This window comes from Silene latifolia, unplaced genomic scaffold (assembly GCF_048544455.1).
Source record: "Silene latifolia isolate original U9 population unplaced genomic scaffold, ASM4854445v1 scaffold_75, whole genome shotgun sequence".
Taxonomy (NCBI): Eukaryota; Viridiplantae; Streptophyta; class Magnoliopsida; order Caryophyllales; family Caryophyllaceae; genus Silene; species Silene latifolia.
In genome coordinates this window covers 1,581,272-1,595,924 of record NW_027413661.1, presented here as the reverse complement: position 1 = coordinate 1,595,924, position 14,653 = coordinate 1,581,272, and the positions used below count along the sequence as shown (strand labels likewise).

The following is a 14,653-nucleotide window of genomic DNA, read 5'->3' as shown; positions in this document are numbered from 1 at the left end:
CAAATCCGCCTTTATCCAATTAGTCGAAAGGAGCCAATTTGGGGGGATGCCTAGTGAAGACCCTCATTCTCATATGGAAACCTTTTGCGACTATTGTGATGCGATTTCTCCAACCGGTGTAACTCAAGACCAAATTTGATGGGTCTTATTTCCTTTTTCTCTAATTGGCACCGCGAAACAATGGTTGAAGGGCCTTGATAAGGCCACTCTCGGAATTGATTCTTGGAAGAAGTTGGCTCTAGCTTTCTACAAAAAATTCTACCCACCGGAAAAGACTAACATGCTAAGAGCTCAAATTACGGGTTTTAAGCAAAGGGATGAAGAATCTTTGTATGAAGCTTGGGAGTGGTTCAAGGGAATTTGTCGCTCATGTCCTCACCATGGACTTAGCGAGTGGTTCTTGGTACAACAATTTTGGAACGGTCTATATGAAAATTCAAGGAACATTCTCAACATGGGATCAAATGGAATGTTCACCGAAGTTGATGACAATCAAACATGGAACAAAATTGAGGAAATGGCGGTCCATAACTCACAATATAGTAGACCTCGCAAGGCTACTAGAGGAGGAAAGCATGAAGTGGACTCCGTTACTCAATTGGGTGCTCAACTTAGTGCTCACATTGACACAATCAATTTGAAGTTTGAAAAAGCTATGGCTAGACTTGAAGAAGCCTCAAAATCACAAAAGCATCATGTTAATGCCATGACGGCATCTTCATCAATCCCAAGTGGGATATGTGAGAATTGTGGAACTTTGGGACATGACCAAAATGAATGTAGGGGAACAAATGAACAAGTGAATGCTTTCCAAGCATACAAGAGTGGTACCCCTTATTCCAACTATTACAATGAAAACACCAAATTCCATCCAAATCTCTCATACAAAAGCCAAAATGTTCAAAACCCTCAAACAACATACACCCCACCTCCCATGAGAAACCAAAATCAAAGACCCTTTTACAACCAAAACCAAGGTTACCAAAATCAAAATCCATACAATCACCAAAATGACCAAGGTTTTGATGTCCAAAAAGCGGTCCTCCAAATGCAAAAGAATCAACAAGAGTTTTTCACTCAAATGCAAAAAGATAGTCAAGCAAAGGAAAACACCATCAACAACATTCTAGCTCACACCAAAATGTTGGAAACCCAATTGACTCAACTAGCATCTTCAAGCTCACAAAGACAAAAGGGGCAATTACCACCTCAAAGTAATCCTCCAAGACATGAAACGGTTAGTGCCATTCACTTGAGAAGTGGTACAAGGTATGAAGCACCGAAGAAGCAAGTTGAGGATGAAGTTGTGGAAGCTAGTGATAAGGAAGAAATTGTGCAAAACTCCAAAGATGGAGAATCATCAAAAGAAGAAATTTCAAAGAAAAATGAAGACAAGGTCAAGGAGAAGGAGCCCATTGTGATTAGACTTCCTTTTCCAAGTCGTCAAGCCAAGCCCAAATTTGATGACCAACTTGGAAAGTTTATGGAAATTGTGAAGAATTTGGAAGTCTCGATTCCTTTCACGGAATTAATCAATCACGTGCCGGCCTATGCAAAATACATGAAAGACATCCTCACAAAGAAGAAGTCGATCCGGAAGCTTGAGACTATCGCCTTCACTAAGGTGAGTAGTGCAATACTTCAAGGGAGTTCACCTCTAAAACTAAAGGATCCGGGAAGCTTTTCAATACCGTGTACCATTGGCGACACCACGATCAACAAAGCCTTGTGTGATCTATGGGCTAGTGTGAGTGTTATGCCGTACTCGGTGAGTAAAAGGTTGGGGATGGGAGAGCTTAAATGCACCAATATCACACTCCAAATGGCCGATAGATCGACGAAGACACCATTAGGGATATGGGAAGATGTTCCCGTACGAATTGGGAAGTTTTTCATCCCGGTGGACTTTGTCATTGTTGACATGGAGGAAGACTCCAACATTCCAATCATTCTAGGAAGACCTTTCTTACACACCGCGGGTGCGGTGATTGATGTGAAACATGGTGAGCTCACTCTAGAAGTGGGAGATGAGAGTATAACTTTTAATCTTGACAAGACTATGAGAGCTCCTCGTTTGCATGAACCATGTTTCATGATTGATCATTATAGCCGGAAGGACGATAGGAAGAAGTCGGAACTCCAATGGAAGAAGAAAATTGAAGATGCTCCATTCAAAGAGAAAGTGAATTGTGACAAGGAGAGCTTGCAAAGCTCATCAAAATCAAGCAAAGAAGAAGAGGATGGCCTCATTGGCCGAGACAAGAAATTGGGAGAGTTGTCTCCACCAAATCAAGAGATTTTTAATGATCAACTTAATGAAGTTTGTGGTCTTTGGGACGACGAATTTGAAGGGATTTTCAATCCCTACATTGGTAATGCCATCGATCAAGACCGACAACAAGGGCCAAGGTCTATTGAAGAACTTTATCACGATAATGAACAAGCTTTTGATTACTTCTTCAAGGTGTTGAGCAACATCAACAACACCTTGGACATGCCCCCTTGACATCTCATCAAGAATGAGAGTTTGGTGAAGTCCTCCCTAAACCACCATTTGTAAATATTTCTAACTCCCTAACTTGCATTTCAATTCTTATATTGCATTTTTTGTTATTTTTGGATTTTTATACTTTGATCAAGATAATTGTCATGTTTGAGAGAAGTGAGGGAGGGACTAATAATTTCAATTAATGTGTAGGGCTTTAGCTTAGTGTGGGGATAGCAATTGCCTAGGCTATCCATGCCTTAGTAGTGCCCCCACAATGAAGAACACGAGATATGAAGAAGAATGAAAAATGACAAGGGATATGCAATGTACACGGATGGAACTGAATCCGGGTAAAAGGGGTCGAATCCGAGCGGATTTAGAAGAATCCGCCCGTCTTCAGGCAATCCGGGCATATTGGGTGGAAGACGCCCGTCCCTCTGAGCTGAATTTTTGAAATTTTTGACTGTAAGCAAATCCGGGCGTCCTGAAACAAAATTCGCCCGTCTTCAAAAAGCCGCCCGTCCTGAAAGAAAGACGCCCGTCTTTTTGGCTGAGGAAAACAAGAAAAATCCCTGTAAAGGAATCCGCCTGTCTTCTGTAAAAGACGCCCGTCCCGTGTTTGCAAATCCGAGCGTCTTTACTGAAAGACGCCCATCTTTAGGCGAGTTTTTCCCAACCCACAACAGGCCGAATCCGGGCGTCCCGAGCAAAAACCGCCCGTCTTGCCCCTGTATTTCAAATTTTTCGGGTTTTATAAACCCCCTCCCACATTCATTTCTTCATTCCTTCATTCATAACACTACTCATAAACCCCATAACTTCAAAACCCTCATCCTCTCCATTACAAAAACAAGATTCCTCAACAACATTCACCAAAATCAAATCAAAACATCCTTTTAACAACAAATCAATCACTCCTTTTTCAATAAAAATCAAAACCAAGCACAAAATCTTCAACCTTTGAGTCGATTTTTGAATTCATAAAGGCAAAGCCTTTCATCTTTAAATCGATTTGGGTACACTAAAAATTGAAGATTTTTCACTCTTTTCTTGGTTTATTCATCAATGGCAAGGACTAAGGGAGCAACAAAGGCAACAAAGGCAAAGGCACCAAAGGCAAAGACATTTTCATCAAGACAAAAGAGTCTTCAAGCAAAGAAAGCATTGGCTATGGTGGTAGCTAGCCCAAACTTGGAAGTGCAACAACAACAACCTCCCATGGGAGCAACAACATCTACTACTCCGGAAATTGATCAACTTTCGAACTATCCGGAGGTAATTTTCATTTCCAAATCCCATAGGGACACTTTTGCCAAGTTTGCTAGAAAATCATTTCTATCCACCAAGTTTATTTGTGAAGATACCTTAGATAAGTTGGGTGTCCTTGAGCAAACTGGAGCCTTCTTTAAAGCCATGGGGTTGGAGAAATTGTTTGAATCAAAAGAATTGACATACCCCTCCCTTACCTTAGAATTTTTGAGTTCTTTGAAAGTCAACAAGGTTGAGACTATGGAGACTATCGAGTTCCGTCTAGCTAATGTTAGTAGGCGCATCTCCTTTGATGAAATGGGTAAAGCATTGGGTCTTAGTGATTCACCGAGTTATTTTAAGAATGTTGGCAAGTATGACCCCGACCCTCTTTGGGAGGCGATTTCCGGAAGGAAATTTGAGGACTTTCATGCTAGTCGCGCTCTATTAGTCCACCATCCGGGCATTATAGTGTGGCACAAGGTCATAGGGAACACCATCATTGCAAGAAAAGACACCAACCATTTCACCAAACTCGATTTTGTTCTTCTTGAGTCGGCTTTGAACATTGGAAGGGAACACACCAAGCCTTTCAACTCGCTAAGGCTTTTGGTGGATAGATGGCTAAATATTGATTGTGGGAAGAAAGGCACTACCGTTATTGTGAATGGAGGCCTAGTCACTATCCTAGCTAAATACTTTGATCCAAACTTCAACAAGGATAGCAAGTATGAGGCGAAAGAGGGTGGTCATCTCATTGATATTAATACTATGATATACAAGTACAAGTGGGTTACCCATAACCCTCTTGACACCAAGTATGGATGGCTCACTAGTGAGGCTAGATCTTTCACTTTGCCTTCAAAGATTTGTCGATTGAGTGTCCATCGGACCAACTATCTACTTCCCCTTTCAAAAGAGGCCGAGTACATTATCCGACAACAAAAGGGTGAAATTGAAATGCCCTCCTCTTCCATTGTCACACCACCCTACCCTTTCGAGTACCAAGAGTTCAAGCCCGAAGGTGTTAAAGCAAGAAATGATTATTTGACTCTTCTTATGCAAGAGATGCACAAGCAAGCCTTCGAGGACCGGAAAGATGCTTACTTAGCTCAATATCCACCCCTCCTACACTTAGCTAGGCAAGGACTACTTGATCCTTCATGTCCTTTGCCTAGTTGGGCGGATAGGGAAGTCCTCTTTCCGAATGCATCTAGGGTTGTTCCGGGTAATAATGAGGTTGTCGGTAATGAAGAGGTTGATGATAACATTGATGAAGAAGCTAGTGAAGAAGGAGAAGAGGATGATGAGCAAGGTGAAGAAGAAAGTGAAGAAGAAAGTGGTGATGAGACCACTTCTAGTGAGGAAGGTGATGATAGTGATGATATGATGGAAGATTAGCAAGCTTTGGAGGCTCCTACCCTCTCGAGGTTTGTTCTACTTCTTTCTTTGTTTTAATTATTTTCTTGATCATTGTTGGAGTAGTCCTAGCACCATAGAGGACTCACACCTCGGTCCCATTGAGGTGTTCTCATTTTATTGTTCCCACATTTCAAAATCCAAAATGACAAAATTAGTTTCATGCATTGCATAGTGTGTGCATGAACTACACCCATCCTTGGGACATTAGCAATAATATCTAACTCGGTTTGGGGAAGTCAATGCATACACAATGGGAGGTAATCTAAATTATCCTCTCCGTCATAAACAAAAACCATGCATCATGTAGTGTAGATTAGTGTAGCTTGCATTTAGTGTAAAAATCATGCATCATGCTTGCATAATTTCCCATCATTTTGGCCATTGAGGACAATGCCCATATTAGTGTGGGGATGGGGAATTCTAACTTAACTTTTATTCAAAAATCCAAAAAAATTGAATAATTTCGAAAATCCATAAAAATTTGAAAATTGAAAAACCCTAAAACATGTTTATTTCCTTTTTAGTGTAGTCATGTATATATTGTTTGTATATATTGTGTTTGTTCTATCCTTGTTCACATTGATCGACTACGCCACATCCGAGACATGAGGATCATGAAGACCGCATGGTATGATCTTTCCAATCTCCTTTTTCCTCTTTATGTTAATGACTATGTGGCTTTATTTTGATTGATGCGGTATAACAATGTGAACTTAGGACTTGCATTTAGTTTATATGTCATATTAGTTGGTAGAATCACTTGCATTAGGATGTGTATATAATAGTTGCATCATGGCATATAGTTGCATTTAGATAAAATATTTTGAAAAATGCCTAATTGAGAACTTTGACAAGAGCAACTAAGCCATTACAAATACTTTTTCAACTTAAGACTTTGCCTACTATAATGGTTGTAAAACACCCTAGATTGTGTCATACTAGTGTCTTTTGACCCATGACCCAAAGCCTAATCAAGGGTTTGCATGTGAGTCACCTATTCCAACCCCGTGATGCGATGTGGACTTGGTTAACTTATCCAGGTGACCTTGATTGACCTTGTGGTAAGGCAACACAAAAATATTTTCTATCAATAAGTTTGAAGTGCTCATTTCGAAAATTTTCTCATGTGGAAGTAATTTAATGCTAAGGAAACCTCAAATGTTATGAAGTGTTGAAATGTTGAGAATTTTAGTTGTTTTGATGGAGGCGTACCACTTCGATGTGCTTTGGAGAGGGATCAATTGAATTGGGCCCCCACACGGTTGTGAATTCAACCGCCCAGAGACAGAGTGACTATCACCCCGAAAAGCTATTGTATAGAGGTTAACCGGTTGCCTAATAAGCGATTGGCGAAAGCAAAGGACACTAGCCAGGAAGGGACAAACCCCATCTTAAATTTTTTAAATGTGAAAGTTGAATGAGGTCAATTTTTGAATACTAGCCATATCCACCCTTTGTTTACAACGATTTGAGCATTTCATTCCCAAAAAGCCTTTTTGTCAAGCCACTTTGTCGAGCTTGGGACGATCCATGACCTTTACTTTTATAGAGAATTCGAGACTTGTCATGTCATATGCTACTAGCATCATAGGGATCATCATTCCATCACCATCCGATCGCCCTTGATGAAAGCATTTGGAAATTGAGGACGAAAGTAGTCTAGTTTAACACCATTTGGAGGTGATTTAGTGCCATCCTCTTAGCCTTAGTAATTTGTTGAACTAGTATTTGTGAAGGATTATATGCTCTTAAATTTGTTCCTCTTTAGTGCCTCCGCCACTTGATGAGGAAGTGGCTATTCCTTTTGTAGATGCATCCATTATTTGATTTTGTGTGCTTAATGTTTGGATGTGTTGCCATTTTGGCAAGACCCACCTTGCCTTGCAAGAAGGCATCCTACCTCATGGTTGTCTTGTTGTGAGTTGAAGGGGCGGAGTGAGACCCGCTAATTGTCTCATATCGGCTATGTTATTAGGTTAGTTTAAATAATGGTCCTAGTCTTTATCACCTCTTTACTCGGGACGAGCAAAGGTTCGGTTTGGGGATATTTGATGTGACCATAATTAGCGTATATTTAGTCCCCGAATTAGCCTTGTTCCCATGCTTTTTAGTGCATATTTGGGTCATTTATTGTCTTTAGTTCTTTGTTTTGCATATTCTTTGAGATTTTGATCCCTTGGTAGGAAAGGAGTAAGAATCTTGCATTTTCATGGCAAAACGAGACTAAATTGATTGAATTCAATGACCAAGCATCAAGGAGAGACAAGATTAGAAGGCCTTTGTACATATTATAGTAGTTGGGCAATGACGCGAAAGGATCCTTGCATCCCCGAGGAAATCCCCAAGGATTTTATGAAGGAAAGGAAGAAAAGAAGAAAGAAATGAAGCTGTCCAGCAATCCGTGCGGATTGACTGGAAGACGCCCGTCCTCCACAGCACAATCCGTGCGTCTTCATTCAAAGACGCCCGGGCAGCAAGCCCAGAAGACGCCCGGATTCCCTTGAAGACGCCCGGGCAAAGCCCCACGAATCCGCCCGTCCCGAGCCTAAGACGCACGGATTCCAGCCCAGCACAAATCCGTTTCTTCAAGCTTCAAAGAAAGAAGCCCTTCCTTCGAAAAATACCGGCGTCTCCCTGCTCAAATCTCAAAAGTGTAATTACTAGTTTAGCCCTTAGTTAACCCTAATGCATCCACCTAATTTCCACTATAAATACCCCATTAGTCTAATTAGAAGAGCATGTTCTTCTTATCAATTCTTAGAGTAGTTAATATCAATCAAGTCTCTCTTTAGTTTTGTAATCAACAATTAATCAAGTTTTAATACAAGTTTTATTTCCTTAATCTCTCTTTTGTTCATCCTTTATTTTGGGTAATTGAAGATTATTTGGGTTATTATTGGGAGATTGACAACCTCTCAATCAAGCATCAAGTACTTCTTTTATTCTTGCTTTATTATTGGAATCATTAGTAGGTATAATCCTCTTAATCCCTTTTTAATTATTGTTAATTACCTTCATTTATTCATCATGTTTTACTTTGTTGGTATGATTGACAACCTTGCTAGCATGATCAACATGATAATGAGTGAGTAGTCACCTAGCTAGGGTTAATGGGTAATTAGGGGAAACCAACATGAGGAATGATTCATGCTTAAATTAATATGCTTTCATGGTTTATTTGCTTGCTTGTTTTGATCTCAACTCATGCACATGTTATGTTTGATGAAATGCGAGCCTATGAATCCTTGCATTTTTTGCCCATCACCTATCTTTTCAATGAGACTTGTAAGACATAAACCAACTCGAGTCTCATTAGACCATGCATGTTGTTGAGTAGGGAAGATTAAGTCGACTTGTAGGTGTTGTACAATCTAATCGATTCGACTCCGGGACCCAAACTTTCCTAGGATTGTACGATATAACCCAACTCAATCCATCACAACAATAATTGCTTGCTTATAATTTGAGAACATGTTTGTATGATCAATTCCCATGATTCCCCTATGACCCCATGACACCCTAGTGCTTTTTATCAATTGTTTACAACCCTTTTAATTCATCTTGCTTATTTACTTTTATTGCTATTTAGTTTAGTGACCTTCTACATCAACCCAAACTGTGACACCCCTAAGACACCACTAGTTTCAATAGAAATCTCATCTCAATTCCCGTCCCTTGGGATCCGACCTTTACTTGCCTCTTTACTAATTGTAGAGTTGTTTGTGAAGTTATAAATTGTGTTTTGGTCTAGGTGCTTCCAACGACAATTGTTCCGAAAAATAGAATATAGCTCCGAGTCCGACCAGTACTCGATCGAGTGACGTAGATACTCGATCGAGTAAGGGGGCACTCGATCGAGTAGCTTAGCTACTCGATCGAGTAGCCGGTTTACGGGGGATGATTTCTCGGGTTTTGTTAATAATGCGATTAAGTATATAATAACTTCCGTCATTGTTCTTTAAACACTTTTAAAACCTAATCACTTTCAAAAAGAGAAATCAAAGTACGTTCTTCGCATCAATCGCATTGTTGGCAAATCCCGGAGCTTGGAAGGTCGGATTTTACCTTTCTTTATACCGTTGTGATCCTTGCGTCGAGGGTAAGACCTATATACCGTTTTTATAGTATTTCATTAAAGTTGGTTAAACCCTAATATTGGGAATTGGGGTTTTTGTTGTATTTTATGTTTGGTAGTGATTATATGTTTGTATGTTAGGAGGAGGAGTCGTAGAGGAAGCATTTTGATATCAGTTGTGAGATCGTCTGATTGTGTTGTGCTTTCCAGGTAGGGTTTCCCTACTCAGTATTAGTCCCATAATGTGTTGTGGTGTTTTGTGGTTGTTGAATATTATCATACTCGTATTGTGACGATTGCTGGATTTGGTTGCTGATAGTAGTTGTGATTGATTGTATCTGTCTGTGTTCTTCGGGGTGCGTCCCTGGCTGAGTGGAGTCACTTGCGGGAGTGGCTTCACGCCCATAATTCGCCTTCTGTGGAACCCGCCACAGAAGGGATGTGCACATTAATGGATTTGGGTTTATCGCTCGATGGAGATGAGCGGGGCTTAGGTGGGAACGACTGCGGTCCCCCACTGGCGGTGAGGAGTGACCTGTTGCGATGGGCACTCTGGCAGGGCTACACAAGTTAGTGTGTAGTCAAGATTGTGGAGTTGGGTTTGGAGTTCGGAGAATATCTGTGATGATTGAGCTGTTTGTTTTACTGTATTGTTGGTTTATATAAATTGTGTGATTAGTACTGACCCCGTTTAATGTTTTACAAAACTGTGGTGATCCATTCGAGGATGGTGAGCAGTTATTGAGCAGGTATGAGTCGAGTTACTGGGATAGCTGGGATGTGCCACGGTCTGATGATAGAAGTCTTCCGCTATAGCTAGTAGTTTGATAAACATTTCAGTTAGCTGATTAGACAGTTGGTTTGAGAACATGTATTCGTATTTTGGTTTTGGTTTTTGGATTGTAACCTTTCACTAAAGTATTTCTATTTAAATGTTGTTTCGTTATTGTCTATTTGATTATCATTGCCTCGGGTAACCGAGATGGTAGTGTCCTTATACCTGAGTGGTCCTGGTAAGGCACTTGGAGTATGGGGGTGTTACACCTTACATTACTTTCGGCAAAATATGGGCACAACACAAGGACTCCTTCCTTGTGTTGTTCTTGAGCTAAAAATATCATGGATGATCCTCCATCTCCAAATTTCTATAGTAGGAAATCTCCTTTTGGTTGCACCCAAGAATAGCTCAAAATATACTATTATTACTAACTAGATAACAGTAGTATAATCTTGTATATAATTACTACAAATATTATTAATCTAATAATATTTGATGTATATTATTATTTGTGTGAATTTTTATGATGATGATCAACAATTTGATCAAAGTTTTATGAGAAAGATGAAGAAAAACAATTTGTGGGAATTTTTTGTCTTAAATTTTATCATCATTTTGCATGTGATATGTGAGGGGGTATATATAGGTGAGGAAATATAAACAATTGATGGGAACATACCATGTGTTCTTAGTCAACAATATTGACAAGTGTTTGTCACATTTCCTCACTAAAAATCGGTCCATATGGACTCAACCGGTCCATTTCGATTTCCGATATTTGTCCCACAAATGCTTATAAGTCTTATATTTAATTATAAGATAATTAAATATTAATTTGATTATTTAACACTTATTAATACAAATTAACCACTAATGACTACTCAACTATTAAGTAATCATTAAACAATTTTATCACTATAAAATGTGTCAATGGAACTGTAATACTACGATTTTCCTAAGCTGGTACTCGCCCGAGTATGGCCTACTCGGTCGAGTAAGGGGTGTCGTGTAACCTGGTTTGGCTACTGCCCAGGAACACTCGGCCAAGTATGTGGAATACTCGGCCGAGTAGAGGATACTCGACCGAGTATACTCTATACTCGATCGAGTATCCGGTCTGGCGAGTAATATTTTAGCGGTTTGATTCGGTAGTAATTAGGGCGTTATATATTTCGTTAATCAGTTTCTAAACACTATTTACAAAACCTAAACCATCGTACGACAATCATAGTAATCGCATTCAATCCTTTAATCCGTTGTCGGTAAGTCTTTATTCCCATGTTTGATGGAGGTTATTTCTAGGGTTTATCTTTAATCATGAATTGGGGGAAATGGAGTTTTGCAATTAGTGATTGTGTTATGTGATTATTGTTTAGGCGAAGACTTCGTAGAGGAGCCGGTCTAGTGCTTGATTCCTTTCACTGCTGTTGTTGCTAAGGTAGGGTTTCCTTACTCAATTGTGCTTAATTGATTTGAGATGCTTTGTTGTAATGTGTATGATTGTGGTTCGCTGATCATCGCTGGAGTCTGGTGTGGTGGTGTTGTGATGGTTGTGATGGTGTTGTGATGTTTGTGGTTGAGTCACTTGCGGGAGTGGCTTCACACCCTAGTTCGCCCTCTGTAGAACCCGTCACGGGAGGGGATGTGCACATTAAAGGACAGGGTTATCGCTCGTTGATGAGCGGGATTTTGGTGGGGATTGGCTGTGGTCCCTCCACTGGCGGCTTGGGCTACCTGTTACGATGGGTAGTCTGGCAGGGCTACACTCCTTGGTGTGTAGTCGGTTACTGTGTGAGATCGGGAGACCGGGGACGGAGGATGATCGGCTGGTTACTTTATGCACTTGTCTTATTTTTATTATGCAGAACTGACCCCGTTGTTGTTTAGTAAAATCTGTGGTGATCCATCGGGGATGGTGAACATATTGTGACAGGTGATGCTTTTGGTGAGTTTGGGGCGGTCATGGGAGAGTCACCACGCCGGATTAGTTATCACTGTCATGAGTCTTAGCTGTTGTTTTGTAGTTGCTAGCATTTGGATATTTCTTCTGTTGGATTTTTAGACAATGTAACTTTTATAATTCTCGTACTTTAATAAATGTGTTTGGGACTGTTGCTATTGATATTTACTAACCTCGGGCAACCGAGATGGTAACAGCCTTGGTATGAGGGGGTGTTACAAAGTGGCATCAGAGCCGACGATTCCGGCACCTAAAACTAATAAACCCAAGGAACTTAGGGAGTCTAAATAAAATGAACCCGGGGAGAGTTGTTTGGCGCTACCGTAAAAACTTCGGAGACGTTCCGAAGTCGCATTAAGGCCCTTACGATCTCAAGCCGGTCACATGGGGGGACTGTTGTGTGTCGAGTCATGTGTGTGTAGTACTTGTGGCATGAGTCTTGTGCATGGTTGAATGAAATGATGGAGGAAGTGGAACGTGATAGTAGTTGAAAGATGTATCGAAAACTTGTTGATATTAAACTTTGAGCATGGAATTGTTGGCATGTTAAGTGTTTATTATGTGGCATTCAAAGAGTTAGTGCTACATGTGTATATCATCATGATGATGTTAATGTTTGGTTTGTTGGTAGTAGCATGCGATTAAGGTCATGCTTCTATATATATGAATGTCGTGTTTAATTTTCATGTGGTATGATAAAAGTTCAACTATGTATTGGTTTTTGGAAGTATTGAATTGTTAATGTTTGCTTTATTCATGGTCAAGTTGTTTTGTTTAGAAAATTTGATTTGTATGAAGATAGATTACGGAAGGGTTGTCTTAAAACTGTCATAAGTCGAGTTCTATAAATGATATAGATGTGATTCTAAGTTGAAGTGATAGTTTGTCTTCTTATGATTCTAACGATAGGTCACACGCCCAGAATGACCAAGTAACGAGTGAGATATGACTGTTTTACGAAAACTGGACGGTGCTGAGAACTGTGCCGATACTCGACCGAGTAGACCCTACTCGACCGAGTATCTTTCATACTCGATCGAGTATTCCATATTCGGCCGAGTAATCTTTCTATGATAATTCTGTTCAGCTTCTGGAGTCGTGAACTCGGCCGAGTAGTCTCATTACTCGACCGAGTATCCTGTCTCGACCTAGTATGCTAAGTACTCGACTGAATACCTCTTGGGACGGTTATTTTGAGTCGGTGGCTATGTTTTTACATTTGGTGAGAGTCGTAGGGTACGTGCACATGTTTATTATGGGTCTTAAAGCATTCTTTTATATATGTGACGGTCTTGATACGTAAGTTACCAAATGCTAGATAGGGAGAATGCCGGCTTATGAGGGATATGTGTTGGATAGGAAGGACATGAGTTATATGTGGTTGTGAGGGATAGTGGAAAAAGGAAAGGGAAGAATGATGAGCTAATCGAGGTAAAGAGCATGTTTTGTGAGATATGGTGAGTGATGTAGTCGTGTGTTGAGTAATATAAAAGTAAGTTTTTATGGGCAAGGGTGATATAAATGTAAAGAAATATGAGAATGCAAAGGTTGAGATGAGGAATGCGGATAGTGTTTAATTAGGAGGTGTAAGGGTTTATGGAGGGAGACGGTTAGGATTGTGTTGGTAAAGGATATCTGTGATGAAAGGTCGTTATAGAGGGATGGAAACGAATGGTGTATAGTGAGATCGAGTTATGCCGTGATGGGTAGATAGTGGTCGAGTATGGGAATTTGGAATATCAAGAGGTGAGCCTAGTGTGAAATTCTTTGGGCAATTAACGATATGAGGTGAATTTTTTGTTTTCTAGAGATACAAAATAGAGATACGACTAATTAAAAAGTAACCGTTAGTGTGTGGAATTGATGGTGACAAGTGTTAGTGAGTAGTATGATGAGAGAGGATCGGTGATAAGGAAGAATGAGAAGATATTTATATGAATTAATGAAATTTGAGTTGTGAAGCAACAAGAAGGTAATCGGATAATAAAGAGTTAGGTAGAAGAAGAAAGGATATGAATTATTAATTGGTGTTATTGCATGGAAGTATGTTGGGAGAAAGTTGATCAAAGTTATGGGGACATGAAAATAAGGAATCGTGGAATGGCACGATAGCATCATGGGAGGCTGGGAGTTAATAGTTATATAGGAGTTCCGGAAGACAGGTTAGCCGTGAGTTTCGAGGTATTAAGGGAGTAAGAAGCTGGCAGAGTGTTGCACGATATGAGATTTTGATTGAGAGTTAGGTGACGATACAATAAAGGATAAAATTGGAAATAATGTAGAGGTAAATTTTGTTGGTGGACTTGATGTTTGTTATATAAATACGTGATAGTAAGAGAGTGGTCACATGAAGGATAGTGGTGTTGTATTGTTGACACTAGTGGTTGAGGATGATGTTACTTTAGGGAAGTTAGTTGTTCTAATGGGGTTGATTTTGTGGAGACTGATTAGTATGTTTGGTTGTGAGGGAGTATAAGATGTGGATATATGAGTTATTCGCTGGTAGTTGGGTATTGATAATATGGCTACGTTCGCCGGATGGTGATAATTGTGTGTATGAGAGGACATGTTATGAAGGGCACCTGAGTTAAGTCCGGATGAGAGATATTCATTATCAAGTGGTGACTTACGTAATCAGGATTGGCTAGTTACATTCGATTATGGGTCCATGATATGTGTAAA

At 40.0% G+C, this 14,653-nt stretch overlaps 1 non-coding gene across 1 annotated transcript; it reads right to left on the bottom strand.

Annotated features, from left to right (window-relative positions):
* Window positions 1–280: 280 nt before the first annotated feature.
* LOC141640304 (small nucleolar RNA R71) lies at window positions 281–387 on the bottom strand. The gene has a single exon (XR_012542936.1). It is a non-coding gene; the product is annotated as a small nucleolar RNA R71 (small nucleolar RNA).
* Between the last annotated feature and the right edge of the window lie 14,266 nt (window positions 388–14,653).